This window comes from Eublepharis macularius, chromosome 6, assembly GCF_028583425.1.
Source record: "Eublepharis macularius isolate TG4126 chromosome 6, MPM_Emac_v1.0, whole genome shotgun sequence".
In the NCBI taxonomy this organism is placed as follows: Eukaryota; Metazoa; Chordata; class Lepidosauria; order Squamata; family Eublepharidae; genus Eublepharis; species Eublepharis macularius.
Genome location: NC_072795.1, coordinates 117023808 through 117046269, shown reverse-complemented (window position 1 = coordinate 117046269; position 22462 = coordinate 117023808).

Genomic DNA, 22462 nt, shown 5'->3' with positions numbered 1-22462 from the left:
TCAATTTTTGTTTATGAATACCTGCAGTTTTGGAAGAGATAACTGGCAGTGAGAAAAGGGGAGGAGGCTGAGAAGTTGCGGAGCAAACATCGCGAGAGGGTAGAATGCAAGGAGAACAACGAGTGACACTGCCTAGAGAGGCTTCATCTGGAGAGTAGGAAGGAAGTGGAAATAGCAAAGAAGACCTCGGAAGGAAAACAAAGGAAAAACCACGAGATATAGCAACGAGAGGACAAAAGGAAGTGGATACCCGCCATTCCGGAACGGAAAAGGACGAAGCAAGCTACCATAGAGACTCTCCGCCCGACATTTGGTGAGATTAAAGTAGTTTGGATTTTTAAAACAAAACATAAAAAGGATATCTGGGGCAGGGAAGAAACCAACGTAGAAGCATGAAGAAAGTAGAGAAGGAGTGGCAGGTTGCCATAGGAACGGCTATAGAATCTCTGGGGGGGAAAGTTACAAAGGGCTATGAAGAATTAAGCCAATCTATGCAGAAAATGGAAGAAAGTTTGATTAAAAACATAAAGATTTACTAAAAGCAGAAGAGGAGGTGAAGAATGAGCTACAAGTAACAAAGCAGACAGCTCAAGAGATGGAGCAAAAAAACACCGATTTGACACCCAGCTTAGAAGTTGAAAAACAAGCATTTCAAGATCGTGTGGCAGTAATTGAGTACAAAACTACAGGCATTAAACTGGGAATTCGCGATATGCTAGGGGAAACAATGCAAAGTGTGCAGGAACAAATTATTGAAGTTTTGGCAGAATTTTTAAAGAAGCAATCAGAAAAGTTAACAATGAACATGGAATACAGAGTCAACTCCAGTTATGTACAACAGAAGAATTTACCAAAAGATAATATTGTTCAAGTGGAAGATGAAACCCGGAAAAGAGGCAGAAGTACAAGATTCAAGTTACAAATGGGAATTACTTAAAGGACTATGTTTTTAGCGTTAAGCTACAAGAGCTATTTAGGGGATTGAATTTAAGATAAATGAACAAATTGAAAAACGTAAAATGTAAAGTTAAATGAACAAATTGATAAGAGAATAAGGAGAATAAAATTTAAGTTAATTTTTTTTTCTTTCTATAGATTGGGGAAAATGTAAAAGCAAAATTTATTTGCAAAAGATGTAGAGAGATAGAAATATAAGAATGAAACTACAGATGGAATTACCTGAAGGAATAAGTTTTTAGTTCTAAGTTATAAGTACTATTTAAGGAATTGAACCTAAAGCAAAAGTGTAGAGTTATATGTAATTGGTTAAAGAAACAAATTGTAATAGGTTGAAGATTGGATTTAAACTGTTGTATATGGTGGAAATGAATAGATTGATAAGGAAGTTATGAGAAGAAATTTAGGTGAACTTTTTTATAGAATGGGGGAAATTAAAATCAAAATTTATTTGGAATTAAAGGGGATCTGATAGGATAAGAGTAGTCTATTGATAATTATAGAAATGTAATGATAAAGAATAAGCTAGAATTTTGCCTTTAATTATATGGACAAATGAAAGCAACATAGAGTTAATGATAAGAAATAAAGGAGTCATAGTGCTGTTGGGAGTCAACATAGAAAAGGGGGGAGGGGGAGGGGGTGGGCTACATATATCAATATAATGGAAAAACATGTTGTAAAATGATTGGTAGAATGTATGTTAACCCATCCAATAATTTTTTTTAAAAAAAGGCTTTCAGGGCTAAGATTGGTGTGTTTTGAGGGCAGCAGAAGGTCTGCAGGTGGGTCCTACGTTGCCTATGGAATTGATTGCTTGGCCCAGGATGTCTGGTTTCATGGACCAACGGACTGACGGACTAGCCAAAGTTCATCTCATCCGTGAAAAAAGGCACGTCCCACAATCCGTTGGCTTGCGAACACCGAACTGGCCCGGTCCGTGCAAAATTTTGGTCTGTTTTCTGGTCTGTGCCCACCTCTAATAGTGACATCTATTTCTTCTCAATGCATGAGACTGAAGTGGGGTAATGGAAAGCATTTCATAGAATTGGCTCATGCAGCATCAATATGGGCCACAAACCATGCAAGGATGTAATCTATACAAGAACGCACACCCCATACCCTCTGCTCACAACCTCATATTTACTACTTTGTGAAACTTGTCTCATCCTCAGTTTCATGTTCTTAATTTTCTCACAGTAGGTGCACTTTTCTCAGTTTATACTTCCCACATTTGCCTGCCTTCATGTGAACTCAATGGCACGGGATTATAACAGCACTTCGATGAAAAGATGCATGTTAACTATTATTATTATCAGATTAGCGCCCCTATATCAGTTGCACTGTCTCTCTCAATTGCTATGTGGATTAGGGAATATACGGTTAATTCTACTGCCAGCTGATCTTGTTGTATCCTTGGTTTGTCTCTCTTGGCGTTTTTTTTTTAATTGAATGCCAATAAAAGTACTGACTGACTGAGTTGTTACACTTACACATTTGCCTGCCTTCATGTGAACTCAATGGCACGGGATTGTACCAGCACTAGATGAAAAGATGCATGTTAACTAGATGCCACCTGATAGTATTTCTCTTTCTTTTAAACATTTTGACTTCAGGTTTGAACAAAGAAAAGCCAAAAGTATACTTAGGCCAGGATGAAGGTAGACTCTTTGTAATATGCCTGCTAGGGTACAATTATTTTGTCATTTTTTTAAATTCATCTTCTTGACAACCTAGTTTCAGTTTTTGTAATCTGCTATTCAGTGGGAAAACACCTTGTTTTAGCAACTACTAACCCTCTGACTCAATACCAGATACTTTTTGTCAAAAACATGGAAAACAATTCTGTCATTTGTGCCCAACCAAGCCATGTTAATATATGTGCTTTTGATCAACGCCTGTATTACTTTACCTCTTGAACACTATGGGCATAGTTCATTCAGCAAGCATAGTTCTTTTAATTCTATATTGAAAACTAGCTTGATACCTGTGCTTCACTATGGTATTTATCTACTTCAAATCCAGTTATAATATTTATGGGTATGTAACATTTTTCGGTTTGTGTGTGTGCTTTTTTTGAGCTGGCAACCCTAGTGGAACTTTTAGGGGAAGACTGGGAGGTGCATTTTACCAATGACTCCCAATAGCAACTGCATAATGTTTAGAATGTGGGGGATGACGACCAATCAGGCTGCATATGCAAATGACCTCTGTGTTCCAACTATCTCTGGGGGGAATGAGGTGTGGAATGTTGTGAGCGCCAATCAGCCCACAGACTCAAATGACCATGGAAGGCTGGCCCAATCAAGGAAGAGTGGCCAAGCTGGCAGTTTGTGGGGGCATAAGCAGGCAGCAGCCTGCCCACCACACAGGGAAGCTGTATCCCTTTGGGAAAACGCATTTTACCCCTTTTTACCACCTTAGCGGGTGAATTTCTTAAAATTCCTTCATAGTGGGTGTATACATCATGAAAGGAATGTTCTCCCCAAATTTCAGGTTTCTAGGTCCAGGGGTTTGGGCTGGGCATTGATTAGTCATTTAGGACACTTGTCTTTATATATATAGATAATGATGTTTATGCATGGTATGAACTTTATATTAATATTAGCCAGTAAGTTATCTATCACATTTTTATCCCAAATACGGCTCCCTCCGCCTTCATTTGGCTCCCAAAACCAACCAATGCAATAGATTAATGAAATGACTGAATGAAAGACCTACTCGAAGGTTTTACAGTTCACAGCTTGACAATCCAATGATGTGGTTAGTTTTGAGTTAGGATCAGAGAGACCCAGATGCAAATCTTCATTCTGCCATATAGTTCAGTGGATGACCTTTGCCCCCTCCCATACTTTTGAGTTTAATCTATCTCATAGGGTTGTTGTGAAGATAAAATGGAAGATAGGAGAATTATCTTCCCTACCTTGAGCTCCTTCAAAGTAGTGTGGGAGTTTTTAAAAATGTAGTATCAATATATCTAATTGGCAACATGGCCAAATCTATGCCTACTTAAATCTGAACACTGGAATCATGAATAAACAAGACAGGTCCTTCTACAAGCCTGAGAAAAGCCCCAGGATTGCAGAAAAATCTGAACTCTTAAAAAAAAAAGATAAGTAGAATTCTAACTCAAGCAGATATTATGATGTTTGCTGTTTACCTTACTCCCTACCCCCGTTTCCCCTATCCTTATATGAGAAAACTAATAATAATAATAATAAGATAGGTTAATACTCCCCCCCCCATAAAGCATGTAGCTTTAAGAAAGAAATGCCTTCTGGAGCTGTTGCTAGGCAACTTCAATAGTATTTCCAGATGAAGCCTTGGTTTCTGTCATTAAAGGCATAGAGAGCAGGTAGGGCCCTTTCCAGGGCTGTTTTGGCTTTTAATGGAGAAGTGATGTGGGTCAGGCCCAGCAGCAACCACTGGGTGACCTGCTTGTATTAGGAGCCTCCCTACAGGTCTCCCACCAGGGGGGTGATGAAATCATCTGCCCCCCCCCAGCGCAGTCACAGAAATAATATTAACTGTGGTCCTATCCCCCTCTTTTGTTTATATTTTACTGGGGAAATTGGAGGGGGCTACCATCTGAGATATTGCTCTATATGCATTTTGAGGGGTTGGGATTTTAAATGTATTTATCTGTTTTATTGTGTGCCAAGAATTTTATTGTACCCCACCTTGAGCCTGTTTGCAGGGAGGGTGGGCTAAAAATAGAATCAATCAATCAATCAATAAAATATCATCCAACTTGCATGACTCACTCAGGCATGGCTGCTTGCTACTGTTCCAGAAAAAAGGGGGAGGGGACACGTCCCCCCGAAAAGGGCAAGAGGTACTCTCTCCAGAGGTAACAAAGAAAGACAAAGGGTCCTGAATAGTGTGTGTGAATAAATGTTACTGATCACAGAGAGTGACTCAAAGCATAAAGCAAACAGAAATAGATACCATGTTATTTTGATAAGCATATAGACATCACATGCTGAGCAGTGCCGTGCATTGATCAACTTTGTGGTCTATGAAGCAAAGCAAATCATATAATGTACAAGACAATGGCATGCAGTGAACAAAATAACTTAGCAGTCCACTAAGTGAAACATATGTGCTGAGCAGTAGCATACACTGAGCAAAATAGCTATGCAGACCAATAGGTAAAACAAATAACCAACTGCTGGCTGAATAAGTCCCATTTTGTAAACTTCTTCAGAATTGTTTGCTTCTGCAGTCTGGCCTTGTGTTAGCATAATAGTAGGTCTGTAAAAACAAAAACAAAAGTCAAGACATCTCTATGTGCAATACAACACAAATACAAACCACTAACAGAAAAATGCACTTTCTAACCATATCAAACAATCATGGAAATCCAAACATATGAAATGAAAATCTGCAATAAATGAAACATATGCTTATTAATTATGAAGTGTGATAAAAGGAAAGAGAAACTGTACACACTCTTCAGGACTTCCTTTCTGTGTTACCTCTGGTACCTCTTGACCTTGCTTGCTATGGTTCAACAGGTGGAAAGAAGGGAGATTTTTCTGGGGCTTTGGGGGAGTAAGCAATGCAAGTTAAGTTAAGGAAAGCTGAACAGTTCAGTGAGCACAACTAAGCATTTGTGTGTATATGTGCTGATGTATGAATTTATTGCCTCGGTTTAGTAAAGAAAATACGAATCCTTTTATTAGGAACTAAACTCAGGATAGGATAGAGAAGAAATAGAATCTAGTCTAATCTGTCAGACAGTGCAATCCTATGCAGAGTTACACCAGTCTAAGCCCATTGAAATCAATGGCCTTAGACTGGAGTAACTCTCCATAGGATTGCACTGTAAATTAGGGCACTGGTGGATAGAGAGAGGAAGCCCTGCATCCTCCATGGTGGCAAGATGAAAAGAGAGAGAGTGTGTGTGCAAGCAAAGGAGAGGATGGAAGTTCTCTAATTATCAGTCCACACATCAGAGAGAGAGCATCAGATAGAGCAGTGTGTCTTCCTTTCTATCTCTCTATAGTAAACCTCCTCTGTAACCTGAGACCAGGGACAAGGGATGGCATACAAGTCCTTCACTTTGTACAGAGAGGACCCCAGATTTGCAGAAAAATCTAAAACTATACTCCAAATGGGTACACGTGTAGAACCCCCCCCACACACACCATTGTGTAGAAACACCTCCCCACCATTGCTGCCTCTCCTTGTCATTCTTTGAGGCAACAGTGCTGTGTTCAAGGGAGGAAGAGTCAGTAACAGTTAGGAGATGAAGAACCACCACCTGCCATGCTGTCAGAAAAGGAGCTGGTACAAGATAAGGAGCTGTGGACCACCATAAGGAAGGAAGACAAATACAGAGTTTTCAGTGGAAAGGTAAAAAATCACTGTCAGAGTAAAGAAATGAAATGAATGCAGATAGGGCATTGTTTTTTTATGTTGGTGGCTGGCTAAAGTTCTCCTGCTGGCTGCTGCCTGATAGCCATTTCAGAAATTATTAGAGAGAATTTACTGTGACTGTGCAGACAGGAACCTAATTTGGGCATCTGTATAATCACCCTCCCATTGTTCAATCTGCTTGAAACTTTGGGGATCTTTAGATTAGAGGAAGATGGTGTTCTGTGCAATTTTGGTGCCATTAAGTGCAAACACAGGAGTGTCAGAGCCTCCAGTTGGTCCCCCCTTGCCTTCCGCATTGAAAAGAACATCCACAAAATTCATATCAATGGAAAACAAACAAATACATTTTGACCTCATCCTGGCAATGCTTCACCAGAAAACTACCCAGTCAAGCTAAACATTTCACTCAAAAGCCCTGGATACAAAACCACAATGAAAATTTTCTAGCTACATGCCCGTAACACTTATAACCTATTCTGAAACCAATATGCTTATAGATTACTTGAAACCATTATACATATGTACTTATAAGTAAACATTATTTGCCCCCATATTCGGAAAGAAGAGACGGACACAAGGCTTGGGAAAAATAGGGCCATTTATTGACCAAATAACCTCAAAGCTTGAACTAGGAACTTAAACACGGCAAGGGTGTAACTAGCGGTACAGTTCGAGCGAGGGGGTCACTCTGACCAGCTCCTCGTACTGCATGGGCGAGCAACCCCCTGCCCTAGGCGCGAGCCATACAGTGCATGGCTGTAACCCAGCCGGCCAGGCGAATGGTTCCCCCCTTTAAAGCACCATACACCCCAGCCGTAAAGCCCGAGGGAAGGCCTTTTCCAGGGGGTCCCAGGGCAGTCTGCCCTCTCAGCTGGCAGCCGTAAAGCCCGCCAGCCGATCCGAGACAGACCCCCATTCCCCACCAATGGGGATGTGCCACCGGGTGCTCACCAGCCCGCTCTGCCTACCCCAGCTAACCTGCCACCGTTAGGGCCAAACCTCTGTTTAGGCCCTAACGCCCCACATCTCCTGCAGGGCCAACCACAACCCTTGCCGCAAATCCGTCAAAAAGATCTCATTGCCCTTAAAGGACAGGTGGACGCCGTCACCTCTGTAGAGGTCAGCGTACGTGTCCCTAATCTGGGGATGGGGTAAGTAAACCCCCAGCCCGGCACCCAAAGCCTTGAACATGGCCTTATTGGCCTTACGCCTCGCCCGTTCAACTCCCTCGTGATCCAAAGCCTCCCTCCAAACACGACGTGGGAGGATGGCAGACCACATTATTAGGACCCCCGGGCCAAGGCAGAGCAATAAGCTTCAAATCAGCCTGCGCCTGCAGCGTGAGGGCCTTGCCCTTGATCCAACCTAAATCATTTCCACCTAAATGTAACAACAAAAAATGCGGAGGAGGGGCACACCTTCCCTCAAACAAGAGAGGCAACAGGCCCAGCCAACGTAGGCCCCGACGGCCCTGCCACTCGATCTGAGCCCAACGACTGAGGCCAAGCTGGGACCCCAGATGGGTCCTCTTGGCTTGATGAGCGGCCCAGAAGATCATGCTGTGTCCGCAGATGAGGATCCGACACCTCCCACGGCGAACGACAGCACCTGAAGAAGAAAAGACAATCAGCCACAGCTCATAACGGGGCCGGCAGAGGACGGACATACCCCCGGTAAGCCGCCGATCGCCACCGCCCCACACTACGAATGGCCGCTTCTGGATATCCCATTGCAGCAGCCGTGGAAGCCGCCCCTATTCTAAATGAGTGGGTGCCAAACTTGAAACCCACAAGACCCAGCTTGGCCAAGGCCCTCCCGGTAACTGACCAGAACTGGTACCAAGTCAGCAGGGACTCATCACAATGGCGAAATAAGAGACCCTCGCCAGAGCCCCTCTTCTTGAGATACAAACGCAACCCTCGTACCGGGCATAACTCAGCATCAGCGCAGGAGCCAAGCCGCACAAATGCCCCCTTGCGGCGCTGATCAGTTTTGGACCCCCTAATCCGTAGCAAAACTCCGTCCCCTGCAAACTGCACATCCTGAACAAGCAGTGCACGATGCGACAAATCAGTGCGGGACTGAGCCACCAACTCCCCAATTCTAAGGGCTCCAAAGAAGGCCGTAAGCGCAGCAGCGTGGAAAAGCACTGCTTCGTAGTCCGAAGAGCATACTGACTGCCAGGTGCCACCCAAACCCTTAAGGATGGACGGAGAAATAGGTTGCCTGGTGTCAGACCGAGAGCCAGTCTCCCGAGACCAACCCTCCAGCATCTTTCGCACCCTGAAATCCCCAGTCACATCCTGAAATCCCCGTGCCTTGCTAACAAAGGCTAGGGCAGCCAAAAGCCCCCTAATGGTCTTTACAGACAGGCTGCCTAACTTCCTGTTAACACAAAATTGCATGAGATGTTCCGCTGGAATGGGCCAACTCTGCTCCAACCCAGCCTCCATTCGGAAGCTCGCAAACTGCCGCACAGCGCGATCATACGACCTTCTTGTGCTAGGGGCGATGGCTAAACGGATGGCTCTGCGGACTTCGTCCCTCCAAGACTCCACAACTCCTGTGGCATCGGGGATGGCAAGGCATCGGCCCCGGGGGCGAGCTGACGAAACCGCTCCATCTGCTGGCGAGACAGAGCATCTGCCACACCATTATCAATGCCGGGGACATGTCTCGCCCTGAACATAATGTTCAGCCGAAGGCACCGGAGCGTGAATGGCCTGACCAGTCTCATAACCCTGGGCGATCGGGCTGAGAGGGAATTGATCACATGCACAACAGCCATGTTGTCGCACCAGAAGTGGACCGCCTGATTGGCAAGCTCCTCCCCCCACAGCCAGAGCGCTACCAAGATTGGAAAAAATTCCAAAAATGTCAAATCCTTGGTAATACCTTCAGTGTGCCAAACAGCCGGCCAGGATTCAGCGCACCAATGACCCCGGAAACAGACACCGAAGCCCGTAGCCCCAGAGGCATCAGATGCCACCCGCAACTCGGCCTCTAACAGCAACTCCTCCCGCCACATCGTAATGCCATTAAATGACGAGAGAAAGTCCTCCCAAACTTTGAGGTCCTCCCTGACCCCATGCAACAGCCTAACCCTATGATGGGGCAGACGTAGACCAGACATAGCCTCGCACAGGCGCCTCAAAAAGGCACGTCCTGGCACAACGGCCTTACATGCGAAGTTCAGGTGGCCCACAAGCTGCTGCAGCTCGCGGAGAGAAGCCTTCTGCTTGCCCAAGAGCGCCACCAAGCGCGCACGTAAATCAGCCACCTTAGCCAATGGCAGATGAAAGGTCTGCGCCACAGTATCTATCTCAATCCCCAGGTACGTAAGGACCTGAGATGGACCCTCAGTTTTTTCGTGGGCCAGGGGGACTCCCAGCTCTTCAGCTAAGGCCATAAAGCCCACCAATAACCGGGCGCATTGGCCCGTTCCACGGGGACCACAAAAAATAAAATCATCAAGGTAGTGGGCGGAGTCACGGCATCGCAGCCTCTGACGGAAGGCCCACTCCAAAAAGGAACTAAATTTTTCAAAGGCTGAGCAGGAAACCGAGCACCCCATAGGGAGTGCCCTATCCATATAAAATTGGCCATTGAAGGAAAAACCTAACAGCTCAAAGTCCCCAGGGTGAACTGGAAGAAGGCGAAAGGCAGACTTAATGTCGCATTTTGCCATCTCCGCACCCTGACCTTTGCGCCGAACCATCCTAACTGCCTCGTCAAAAGACGTGTACCGCACGGTACACAAATGCTCCGGAATGGCATCATTGACGGAGTCCCCCCTGGGAAAGGACAGGTGATGTATCAAACGATACTCACCCGCTGCCTTCTTAGGTATGACACCCAGAGGGGACACCCTCAAGTTAGGCACCAGAGGAGCCGCGAAAGGGCCTAAAACCCGCCCTTCAGCACATTCTTTGGCGATCTTATAACTAACAATATCTTCCATGCCGCTCACTGAACGTAAATTTGACGACATGAAAGGGGCCCGAGGGCCCTGACAGGGAATGCGGAAGCCGTGTGTAAAACCATCTAACAGGTACTGCGCCGCTGCGCGATCGGGGTACCCCCGCAAAAGATTAGCCAGTGCTCTCAGATTTATGGGGGTAGGACCCTTTGTCAGCAGTGGACTGACCTGACCCACCCCCGGGGCGCCTGCCTCCCCCCCGAGGCTTGGGGCGGGGGCAGGCAGAGAAGGAATGGGAACCCCTGCAACGCGGGCACTCGTGCTTGAACCCACACCCCTTCCTAGCACACACGCCTTGGTATGCAAACTCCCAACAAAGCAGCCGGGGCTGAACCGACTGCCCCGCTGAGGCGCGGGTACCAGGAGGGGTGCTAAGTCTCTGCAACAAATGACCACTATCTGCCCTATCACCCAAATTGGGCTTGGCTGGGGCCATCAACTGAAGCCAGAGCTGCTGATGGATCCGATCCCAGGGTAGCGTGGGATCGGCAGCGGCCCGCATACGGAATTCTTCGTCGTACTGCATCCAAGCAGCACCGACGAAGTCCGTATATCCCCTGTACACAATATCAATATATTGGAACAAGGAGGAAGCCCTCTGAGGCTGAGCCCGGGCAATAACCCCTGCATAAATCAGCATACCAGGAAGCCAATTAGCCCAGGTACGGTCAACTTTGCGTCTTTTAAGCCTCTCCTTGTCGCGTTCATCCATCTCCTCCTTATCCTTCTTTTCCAATTCCCGGAAAAGAAGGGTAAAGACATCAACAAATTCGCCACGCAGGATCTTATACCTGGTAGCCGGTGTCAGATGGTCTCCTAAGGGGAGCGCTGCATCCCCAAACGGCGTAGCCCTGTATGGCAAAGCCCCCAGGGGAGTAGGTTGATAGTAAGGCCCCACTTGATAGGGAGGCCAAAAGCCTTGGGGTTGCCCAAAGGGTTGAACGCCGCAAACAGCATTAGCCGAGGGTGCGGCTGCGGCCGGAGCTGAACAAGGAGAAAACCCCTGCTGCGCTGATAGGGTCTGTTGACCCCAGGGCTGCAATTGCCCCATCCCAACCGGCTGCTGCTGGTAGGAGTGTCCAGGCCAAATAGCCGACCCAGCAGCCGGGGCGTGCACAAACTGGGATCCCCAACCAACTGGATTGGCAGCTGAACCAAGAGGCCCCCAGGGCGAAGAGTGTGATGCATGTGGTGCGGGAGACTTACCCTCCTGATCAGCTGGATCCACTGCAACAGCTATTGGAGGCATCTCAGCCACCTCAACGACCTCCTCCTCCTCCACTTGCGCAGTGGTCCCCACGGCCTCCAGGTCTACATGCTGCTTCCTTCCTTCACCAGCGTCGCCACCTGCCGAGCCTTCCAAAGCAGAGAGACGAGTGAGGACCTCCCGCTGAAAAGTGGCCTGGGAAACTCTTTTAGATGCCCGGCCAGCTCGATACCCAGCCACTTGCCTAGACGAGCCACCTCCAGCATTTTCAAGAGCGGCCAACTTGGCCAAGATCTCCTGCCTAGCAGCCTCCACGTCCTCCTCGTCCGAGGAAGGCGCAGTCAATGGCCGCTTAGCAATAGGGCGCCTAGCAGGCTGCTTACCCTTGCTAGTCCTTACACCCTTCTTGGGAGGCATACTTACAGGGAAGCCCCCTAGGAGCACCAGCAAACCAATTGCCCCAAGCCTACCACCGAGGCTGCAGAGGAACTAGGACCCTTAAGGCACACCCAAATGCTCAAGGCCACTGAAAATCAATGAACTACCCCCTAAATAACAGCCAGCCACGCCTGGACCAACACCCCACCAAAAGTAAGGGGGGGTGGTAACCACCAAGCAACCCTTGGGACCAGTACCAGGCTTGGGGACGGGGGGGGGGGCACCAGGCAAAAACGGACCCCCAATTGAACTTCCCTTCAAGAGCAGACCGTTGCCAAAGGCCCCAACGAGGAACTCTATCACCCCCTCCCTCAAATGGCCCAACTTATCCGGACTCCGCAATCCTCCAACAGGCCAGGGGAAGGTCTGACGCGATGGCAGGAAGTCCAGGCGGCGAGGCCGAATGGGAAAGCCACGCTGCCCCGAAGGAAGCTCCTGCTGCGACGCTGCCCCGCCGGTAAAAGCTCTGCCGGGAACTACAGCCGCCGACGACGACAGGGAAAGCCCGCAGGGGAACCCAGCCGTCGCTAACGGGCTGAAGCGCCAGCGCCCGGCAAAGGAGCTCGCAGGCCCGTTGGCCCAAAAGCCGGAGCAGCCGAGTTGCCGACAAGCGGCGAACGAACGCTGCCAGCCAGGAGTGCAGGCCCGACGCGAGCAGTCGCGGCCGCACGTCCTACAGTGACGAGCTTGCCCGAGGACTGCACGGAGGAGGGAAGGCGGGGAAGCCTATAACGGCTACAAGCCCCGCCCCCGACAGGCACCCGGATGCCCGGGAAAGCTGCCCGCTCCCCTCCGTGCATGAGGGCAAATGGAGGCACCCGGGTAAGCGCGCAGGCGCGCACCGGGAGTGCCTTTTTATGGGTTAAGCAAAATGCCTGTTCTAGAACAAAGAATCCCTTTTTACTCCACAGCCACCCCCATGTACTGACTATTCTGTCATATTACTATCTTCTTTCTGTAACAAAGAGGTCATATATTATAAGTCAAACTTAAAGGGAACTAAGGCAAAACCCTTTGGTGGCAGCAAAAATCGAAGACAATGCTAAGAAAATCAGGGAGGCAGCAATATACAGGTCATATAAAAGGGGGCAAAACACAATACAAGCCAATAGGGAATCACAGGATGAAGTCATGACGTATATAATCAGCTTTGTCTGATTGAGGGCAAGAATAAGCACATGTGTGGGGAGAATAAGCGCATGAGAGGGTCATATAGATGAATATATAAATATTTTTGTAATCATTGCCTATTTCTTCTCTATCCTATCCTGAGTTTAGTTCCTAATAAAAGGATTCGTATTTTCTTTACTAAACCGAGGCAATAAATTCATACATCAGCACATATGCACACAAATGCTTAGCTGTGCTCACTGAACTGTTCAGCTTTCCTTAACTTAACTTGCATTGCTTACTTGGTTTTTGACAATGCTGAAAATGTTCCAGATACACAGTGTGTAGTTTCAGGTAAGCTCTAATATGTACTAATTAAGGTGAATAATTTGAGCTCCAATTTTCTATAACAATTTGTAGAGCAGTTAAATGTTCACAACCTGTTAACCTTAAGCTGTCAAAAAAATCTGCTTTTTATAGCACTTTTCCCTTGGACAGTACATGTGAACTACTAATAAGTGAAGAGAACTGAAATGATTGCCAGAAAATTAAAATCAATTGATTTTCTGCATAAGATTAACAAGGTGTTTTATCTTAGTGACAAACAGTTCTATCCCAAATAAGCATCCATTTGACCTTGTGGCTTTAAGACTGGTTACTATTAATATCCATATAATATATTAATTAAGAATCATACTGTTTTCAGCAAATTAGCTGAAAAGGTTGAGAAAGGGCTCCTGTTATTAAAACAAACAGCTCATGGGGCCTTAAAGGAACAATTGTTATGAAATTGTAATTCAATCACAAAATATGCTTTATTTTAAAGAATTCAAAGTGGCAGATGGAAAGCACTGATACTTAATCAATGGCAAGCCTCAAAATAATATACTTCCTATTACTGACTAAAATGAAGGGCCAAGCCAAAACGGTCCTTTCCTTGGGTCATGCTAGTAGGGGACATAGGAGGCATTGCCACTTCAGAAAGTGGACCTTGCTCACTTTCCCAATTTTCAGCTTCCTCTGAAAACATCTATAGCTCTTTTCTTTATGGACATGAGTGAAAATGTGCACACATTTTATTCCACTGCATTGTCTTGTAAGGAACAGTGTAGCGTTACCAGACCCCTGGAAGGGGCAGGAGATGCTCCACCCTCAGCTTCTGTTTCCCACTGCCTCTCAGAGTGGTAGTGGGTGAAAAATAAAATAAAAAATGGCCATCAAGCCTATAATTAAATAACTACAACAATGGGAAAAGGAAGTCTTTGGGGAATCTAAATAAATTGGAACTATGAATAATCCTGTAGTGTTTTAAGACTTTTAAATGTCTTGAGTTTGTATTATTTGCAGGGCTTTTTTTCTGGTGACAGAGGTAGAGGAACTCAGTGGTGTAGGGTGGGTTGCCACCTTCCGGGGCAACTCCCGGCATTAGGTGGTGCCCCTACCACATGTGCACTTGCGTGCTCCCAAGACCGTGTGATGACATCACTTCTGGAAAGTGACATCATTGTACAGGGAGTGCTCGCCTGGGAGCACTCAGCATGCTGCAAAACAGCTGGGCACCTTGGGTTTGGCTCCACCCAGCAGGAGGGGGCCAATTGTACAGCCCAGCCAGGCTGCCGCCTTGTGCCACAGGGGCTGGGTGAGCAAGCACACCGTCTGGATGAGCCACAGCCTGCGGCTTCACCCCCACTGTCCTGGGAGGGTGGCAGGGCAGGCGCGCATGCAGCTCAGCTGAGCCACAGCCCAGCCCCCCCCCACGCCACCCAGGAAGGCCAGGCAAGCAGACACAGTGCACCATCAGACCGCAGCCTGGAGCTCCACTCAGCCATGTTCAGGAAGGCAGCAGGGTGGGCGTGGATGCCACTCAGCTGAGCCACAGCCTGGCGCCCAACCCTGCCCTGCCTGAGAGGGCTGTGGGGCAGTGTGCTCTACCCAGCTGAGGTGTATACTACTGTCCCAGGCTGCCATGAGGCAGGTGAGCCCACTGCCTCGCCGAGCCATAGCCCTGCAGAGCGTGGCCCAGAAGGGCCACTGAGCAGGTGATCACACAACCTGTGGCTTGGCTCATCCCCCCCCCCTGAGAGGGGCGAAGGCTGAGGGCACCCTGATGGGCCCAGCTGGGCCCACTCCCATACCCAGTGCGCCCCCCACTTGGGGATGGATGAAGCCTTTGCCAGAGGCCGGTGTCCCAATCTGCCTCCCCGATGGAGCAGGAGGGTGCCTGGCATGGGCCAGCATGCTGTTCCCCCACCCTTCCACTGTGTGTGCTCCCCCCCTCCCAGGAGCAGGCTTACCAGGATCCAGGAAAAGCCTCCTGCAATAGAATCCCCCTTCCAAAATGGCCATTTCCTCCAGGGGAACTGATCTCTGTCTAAAGATCCGGGGGCGGGGCCACCAGACGTGATTACTTTCAGGAGGTCCCGGAATGCCATTCTACCGTGTTCCAGCCCTAATTCTTTGTAAGATTTGAACACTTGCAGATAATAACATAACATTTGATTTATATACCACCCTTCAGGACAACTTAATGCCCACTCAGAGTGGTTTAAAAATGTTATTATTATCCCCACAACAATAATCACCCTGTGAGGTGGATGGGTCTGAGAGAGTGCTGGAAGAGCTGTGACTGACCCAAGGTCACCCAGCTGGCTTCAAGTGGAGGAGTTGGGAATCAAACCCAGTTCTCCAGATTAGAGTCCTGCTGCTTTTAACCACTACACCAAATTGGCTAAATGTGAGGTAGGTGAAGAACATGTGCAGTGCCTTTCTGAACTATAGATTTAGCTTGTAATGTCACATACCTTGAGTCAGGGTATAAATTTCCAGGTTGAACGAAATGTGGAAGGCAGCTGTAATTCAGGAATCTCCCATTTTATTAGAGCACTGATCTGTGCTACTTCTCTCACTTGACTCACCACTTTTCACAATGCAGTTCTGAATCTTACCGCACATATCATCTGAAGCATATATTCTGCAACAACCCTTTTGAGTGTTGAGAGACAAATATAGGTACTGGAGTCAACAAAGTAGTTAGACTATAAGCAAATAACTTTCCCATAGATAACTGATGGTATTACAGGTATATTAGCTTAACACACACACAAGCAGATTTTTAAATTTTAAGTGTTTTAAGTCTGTATTCTTTGTAAGCTTTGGACACTTCTCTTCTATATAAGTGTTAATTTTTAAGAATTTAAAATTAAAAACCCCGAAGCAAAATATGATATAAAAGTGGCAAAATTAATTCCCAAGGAAAGCACACAAAATTTTACAAACTGAGTAAGGTGTATTTGAATGATGCACTCTAGTACTACATCCATCTCTGGACCTGCCACCCTCCTTTCTTCCCCATTAATTGAAAACTTAGCTCTTCTCAGTTAAACCTGAATTCTTTTTAGATCTGCTGTTTGAGAAGGTATCCTGGCTGATATTGTTCCACCTCTAAATCACTACTATTCCTCTGTATTTTAAGTTACAGCCCTCAAACTTTAGCAACCCACAATTCTCCATTTGGATTAAAAAATTGTTGATACATATCCTCCCCTTCACAAACACATGCTACATATCAAACACAGCCCCTTTTCAAAGTGTATTTGGCAACCCACATATGCCCATGTCCAAGACAAAGTGTGCAAAATGTACGCGCAAAATCTAGGAGGACATAGGGAAACAACTCAAAAAGTCCAAGTTCTAAACACTCTTTAGTCCTTTAATAAGATGGATTTTGCAATGTAAATAGACAGCAAGAAGCTTCCTCATTGGTTAATAACTTCTAAATAGAGGCCACTCAGCCATGGATGGAAAGAGCCCCCCCCCCCAAAATTTAAGAGCTGCTCAGAGAGATAGAAGGAAAAAATCAGCATCACACAAAATTGTTTTTTCAGTATATATATTTTTCTCTATAGTGAATGTGGAGAAACTTTCTATGGGCTACAGAGGGGAGGAGCCAGTTCTGGAGTAGAATGTGATTGGAGGGAGAGTGAGTCAATTGGTGGAGGGAAGTTGGAAGTTGACAGTAGGTGGCTGAAGAGTTGAGGAAGAGATGGCTCTGAGGGGAAAGGTAGATCTAATGTAACCCCAGGTATAAAAGGATTGGGCCTGCCCTACACAACATCTAATTAGGGCATGAAGGAGATAGAGTAGGGGTTTCTTTTTAGTTTGTATTATTCCTTCTGTTCACTGTATATTTGCCAGTGTATAGTTAGAAGTTAAATAAATGATTTTTTGGAATTTATGAAGGAAGGAAAGATCTTCTGTTCCACGTAGTCCCCCAACCGCTTGGGCCCACTAGCAGAGGAGGGAGGTTAGGAGGCTGTCCCGTGTAACCAGGACCCCATACAGGGACAATGGTGGCAGCAAATACCCAGAGACAGGAAAGGGAGACAGCCCCTTCAGGTGCCTGGCCAGAGGTGAAAAGGGAGGAGTAGGCAGAGCGGGGTCTACCAGTGGGAGGAAAGGCCCCATTTCGCCACAGCAAAATCTGTTGCACATGAAAATTAAGTAAAAAATAAATACAATTTTATACTGAAAATAGCCATGATGTCTGTATTAGGGTTGTACCTCATTGATGCCACTTAAGCTATTAGTTAATAAAAATTAGGTGTAGATCCATGCAACTTAGCATATTTTCTGACTAGTGATCTGAAGATATCTGGAAGTTAGATTATTATAAGTAACAGCAACTCTATAAACCCCCAAAGTTCAAAAGATGTGAGAAACGGATTGATTCCCTTTCCCCTTTTGTGGTGGGTTTACTGTATATTTTACTATGGAACAGCCCCCTCCCCCCAATATTTGTGTATGTTGGTTTACTCTCATGGAGTAAAATCCCTGCTCCTTAGTTCGGTTTGTTAGTTGTACACAGCATGAGCTCCCTAGGACCCTAGGGTGTAAATCATTTTGTCTCCAGAATCCTACACTGACATGAACTGAATCTCTCTCTCTCTCTCTCTCTCTCTCTCTCTCTCTCTCTCTCTCTCTCTCTCTCTCTCTCTCTCTCTGCCCCTCAGCTAAATTAGTTGGGCTGCCCGAAAGATGACTGCAGGGATTTGAGCACACACAGAAAGGAGGAATGAGCTGTAAGGAAATAATCTCTGTTTTCAGCTACTGCTAGTGATTGCTTTGCTATGACGTGACTGGAGATCATTGGTTACATTCCCAATTGGGCCCATAAAAGAGTATGTATCTGTTGTCTTTTACAAGAGATAAGTGGAACCACAACATATTGTTTGCTGTAAGACTTGTAATCCTAGATTTGTTGAAGGTTTGACTGAGAGCCCGCTACTGGAAAGTCTAAAGAAACAGGCCTCTCTGTATTTCCTTCTGAAAAATAGAATTAGCCAAGCCAAATAATGGGCTGCCTTTACTTTTCTCTTAATGTTGTTGTTGACATGTTGAACGGCATAAAACTGTCTATATGCCAAGCAAATTGAATAAATAACTTGTCCCGGAGTGGTCTGGCATTTCCATTCCATACAATCTTGTTGTCAACAAACTAAGCAAAGGGTGAATTCAGGGCAAGCCCAGGCTGCCCTGGTCTACTTAATTGTTATTACCTTGGATCCTTGTAACAACAACAACAACAACATTTGATTTATATACCACCCTTCAGGACAACTTAATGCCCACTCAGAGCAGTTTACAAAGTATGTTATCATTATCCCCACAACAAAACACCCTGTGAGGTGGGTGGGGCTGAGAGAGCTCCAAAGAACTGTGACTAGCCCAAGGTCACCCAGCTGGCTTCAAGTGGAGGAGTGGGGAATCAAACCCGGCTCGAGTCCTGGGCCGTTTCCAGATGGCTTACCTGCACCCAGAACGTCGTGCCACGTTGTGGGGAAAACGTGAAATATCGCGTTTTCTTGTGCAAGTTTTGCATGACGTCATGTGACGTCGCGCAAAACTCGTGCGAGAAAACGCGATATTTCGCGTTTTCCCCGCAATGTGGCATGACATTCCTGGTGCAGGTAAGCCATTTGGAAACGGCCCTGCGCTCTTAACCACTACAAACTGGCTCTCTTCCTCTATTTGTGTTAAGTTGTCAGTATACACTTGCTCTAGATAAATATAAGGCAACCTAAATTTGGAGCATCTTCTTATTCATTATAATTACTCAAGCAAGCCTTTGTTGGCATTATAATTAAAGCAATTTTTCATTACTCTTCAGTTAACTCTCATTACTCCTGAAAGCTACCGGCCACAAACTCACCAGGGCTAGAGGTTGTGGGCTGCAGGCATGAGTGGGGCAGGCCAGCTTCGCAGCCCAGCTGGCTCCATCTGTAAGGCTCCTATCACTGCACGGGGAGCTGCATGGTTTAAAAACCCAACCAGCCAATTGGAGCATCCAGTTGGGTGAGGGAGGGCGGGACATAGTCCCCAACCTGAGAGGAGAAGTTTCTTCTCAGGTCCCCCTACCCTCTATTTAAGAAGGAGCCGGGCTGAGGTCATGGCAGTTGTGGTCTGAACAGCAATCCGTCCTACCCTCTGCTTATTTTCACAGTTTAGTTGCAGTTCATGTTCATGAAGTTTTTACATCTGGTATTAAGCAACTTCACAAAGGCTTTTGCTTGTTATCGTTAACTTAGGATTTGTTGTCACAACTGTGGTGAGAGTTTCTCAGTATGTTAGAACACAGCATTTATATTTGAGTTGGGTCTTTACTGTAATGTTAACTTTTCACAACTTTTGGCTGGCAATTTTGGTGTTGGGCATGGATCCCCTTTGGGGGGAAACAGGGCTTTCATGCAAAGTTTCCCCACAGATGGGGATCCCCATAAGGGATCTAATACCAGACATGGGCAGTGGCAAGCCCAGCTCGGGGGCTACCAGAGCATGCCTGTTTCCAAGTAATAGGGGAACCACAAAGAGGTTACTGCCCATTGTGGATCCCACAAACTGTCATCCCACAGTTCCCCTTTCAGCAGGTGGGTGGAAGGGGTAAGGGGTCATCAGCTGGCAGGTGGGTCAGCTGATGCAGGGATCCACACCCTACGCTGAGCCAATGCTCCTATCTCTGTAATCAATAAAGTTGTGGCCTCTTTTTCTCCACACTATGTCGTGTGTGTTTTTGCCTGCCCAAGCACCCTTAGCCTTTTAGCTGGCCCTGCAAGTGTAATTCATCCTATACTTGTTTTGTATGTAAAAATTGAATGTTGTCCAGTTATTATACTTGTGCATGTACTTTCGTTTCATTTCTTTCATTTTAATTATTAATTCCCAAAAGAACTGTTTCATTATTGAGTTGTTTCCTATGGGTTTGCTTTGTTATTGTTTCTTTCATTATTATTGTTTCATTCTCATAATTCTATTTCATTATTATTTCCCACTGGTTTCTTTGGAAGATCCTTTCCCTGCCCTTTGTTATGTACTTTCCTGGTTTTATATCTGAACTGCACAAAACTAGTGCACTACTGCACTAGAACATTTATGCTGCCAAATATCAGACAGATAGAATAACAGGGCCCCCCTTTGTGGGACAACAAAATGTGCCCATGTTTAACGTTAAAGTCTATGGGAGAAATGATAGGAAACAGTAACACATAAAGCAGCTTGAGGAATTGGCACTGTAGCCACTTTGTTTGAGGAACAGTAGCTTGAGCATGCAAGGGGTACTTCCAGTGCCAAGTAGTCTGCTACTAATGTTGGCTGCTGCCACTTTTTCAAAATTGCTCCTTCTTTTCCTCTCTCCCTTCCAGATTCGCCCCCACCACACTGCATATTCTTCCTACCAGAGCCAAAAAATTCCCTGCTAGTCATGATGTTCTCTGTTTGTGCACAGATGTCAGATAAGATACTATAATGTCTGTATGAAATGTCTGTAATTTATTACTGGACAGTAGAGGTGGGCACAGACTGAAAAATGGACCAAAATTTGACACAGCCTGGCTGGATTCAGCGTTCGCAAACAGGCAGGTCATGGGACATGTGTTTTTCACAGATGCAACGACTTTTGGGCAGGTCCATGAAACCTGGTCTGTGAAACCAGACATCCTGGCGCTGAGCGATCAATTACCTAGGCAACATAGGGGAGTCACCTGCAGACCTTCTGCTGCTTTGGAACACACCAATCTTAGCCCTGAAAACCTTGATAGGCAGCTCTGGTTGCCAACCAGAGAGCTCTCATTATTCTCTATGAGATCAACAGTATATATAGCACCCAGCGCTGAGCCATGGCTTCAATTTCCAATTGGTTACTGAAGGAGGAACTATTTGTTGAGGGAGATTTTGGATTGCATGAGAGGGAGGCTTGGGGCTTGTGCTGCAACAAGGCTCTGGGAGCAAGCTTATTGGGTTTCCTCAGCTGAAGGCTCACTCTTCTGTTTAATTTTTTTATTTCAATTATTTGCTTGTGGGGTGGTGGGCTAGCCTAGGGCTTGTGGGAAGTGAATTTAATGATCTGGAATATTTTATCTGCCTTTACTATTTTCATGTGATTTTTACTGTATTCTCAGGTGCACTTACTACATTTTCACTATGCAAGGTAAGGGGTGAACATCGAGGTGAAATAATCAGAGAGAGAGAGAGAGAGAGAGCCACTTAGGTGACACCAGTTACAGTGTAAAGTATTGAAGTGCCTGTTATTTGTAGGTTGCCCTCACATATGTAATGGGCTAGGATACTGAGTAGTGGAATACATATATATCACCACATATAAGGCTATAATCATAGGTTAGTAAGAGAAATCTCCTTTGGAGGTAATTAGTCTTTGAAGCTAATTGTGCTTAATTGTGCCAAACAGCTGTAGCATTGAGCAGAAAGACTAGCTTCAAGAAGGGCCAAAGAAAGTTACTTTGAGGGACAAGAGAACAATAGCTGAACTCTGATCAGAAAAGCAAGGCAGATGGCAAAAGGAGAAAGTTACAGTTGGAATGCAGGGAAGGGGGCGACCAGGGAGGCAAGCCATAAACAACTCAGCAGAAAGAAACAATACAACAGAAAAATACAACAGATGCTACGATCAGCAAAAGACAGTAAAGACCCCCCTCATGTCTGCAGGAGTATACCGCATAACCTGCAGCTGTGGACAAGTTTACATCGGGACCACACAGTGTAGCATCTAGACAAGAATAAAATAACATTAAAGACACTGCAAACTTGGCCAACCTGAAAAATCAACAGTGGCTGAACATAGCCTAACTCAGATAGGTCACAGTATCTTATTCCAGGACACTAAAATACTGGACAACACATCCATCTACTTTGTCAGATTGCACAGGGAAGCCATTGAAATGCATAAGCATAAGAACAATTTCAACAGGAAAGGAGAGAGTTTAAGAATGAATAGGGCATGGTTTCCAGTCCTGAAAAACACCAGACTAACAAAATACTCTACATCTTACAATAGCCCTGCAGATAAGATTAGCATATCAACCACCAATCCATATGCAAAA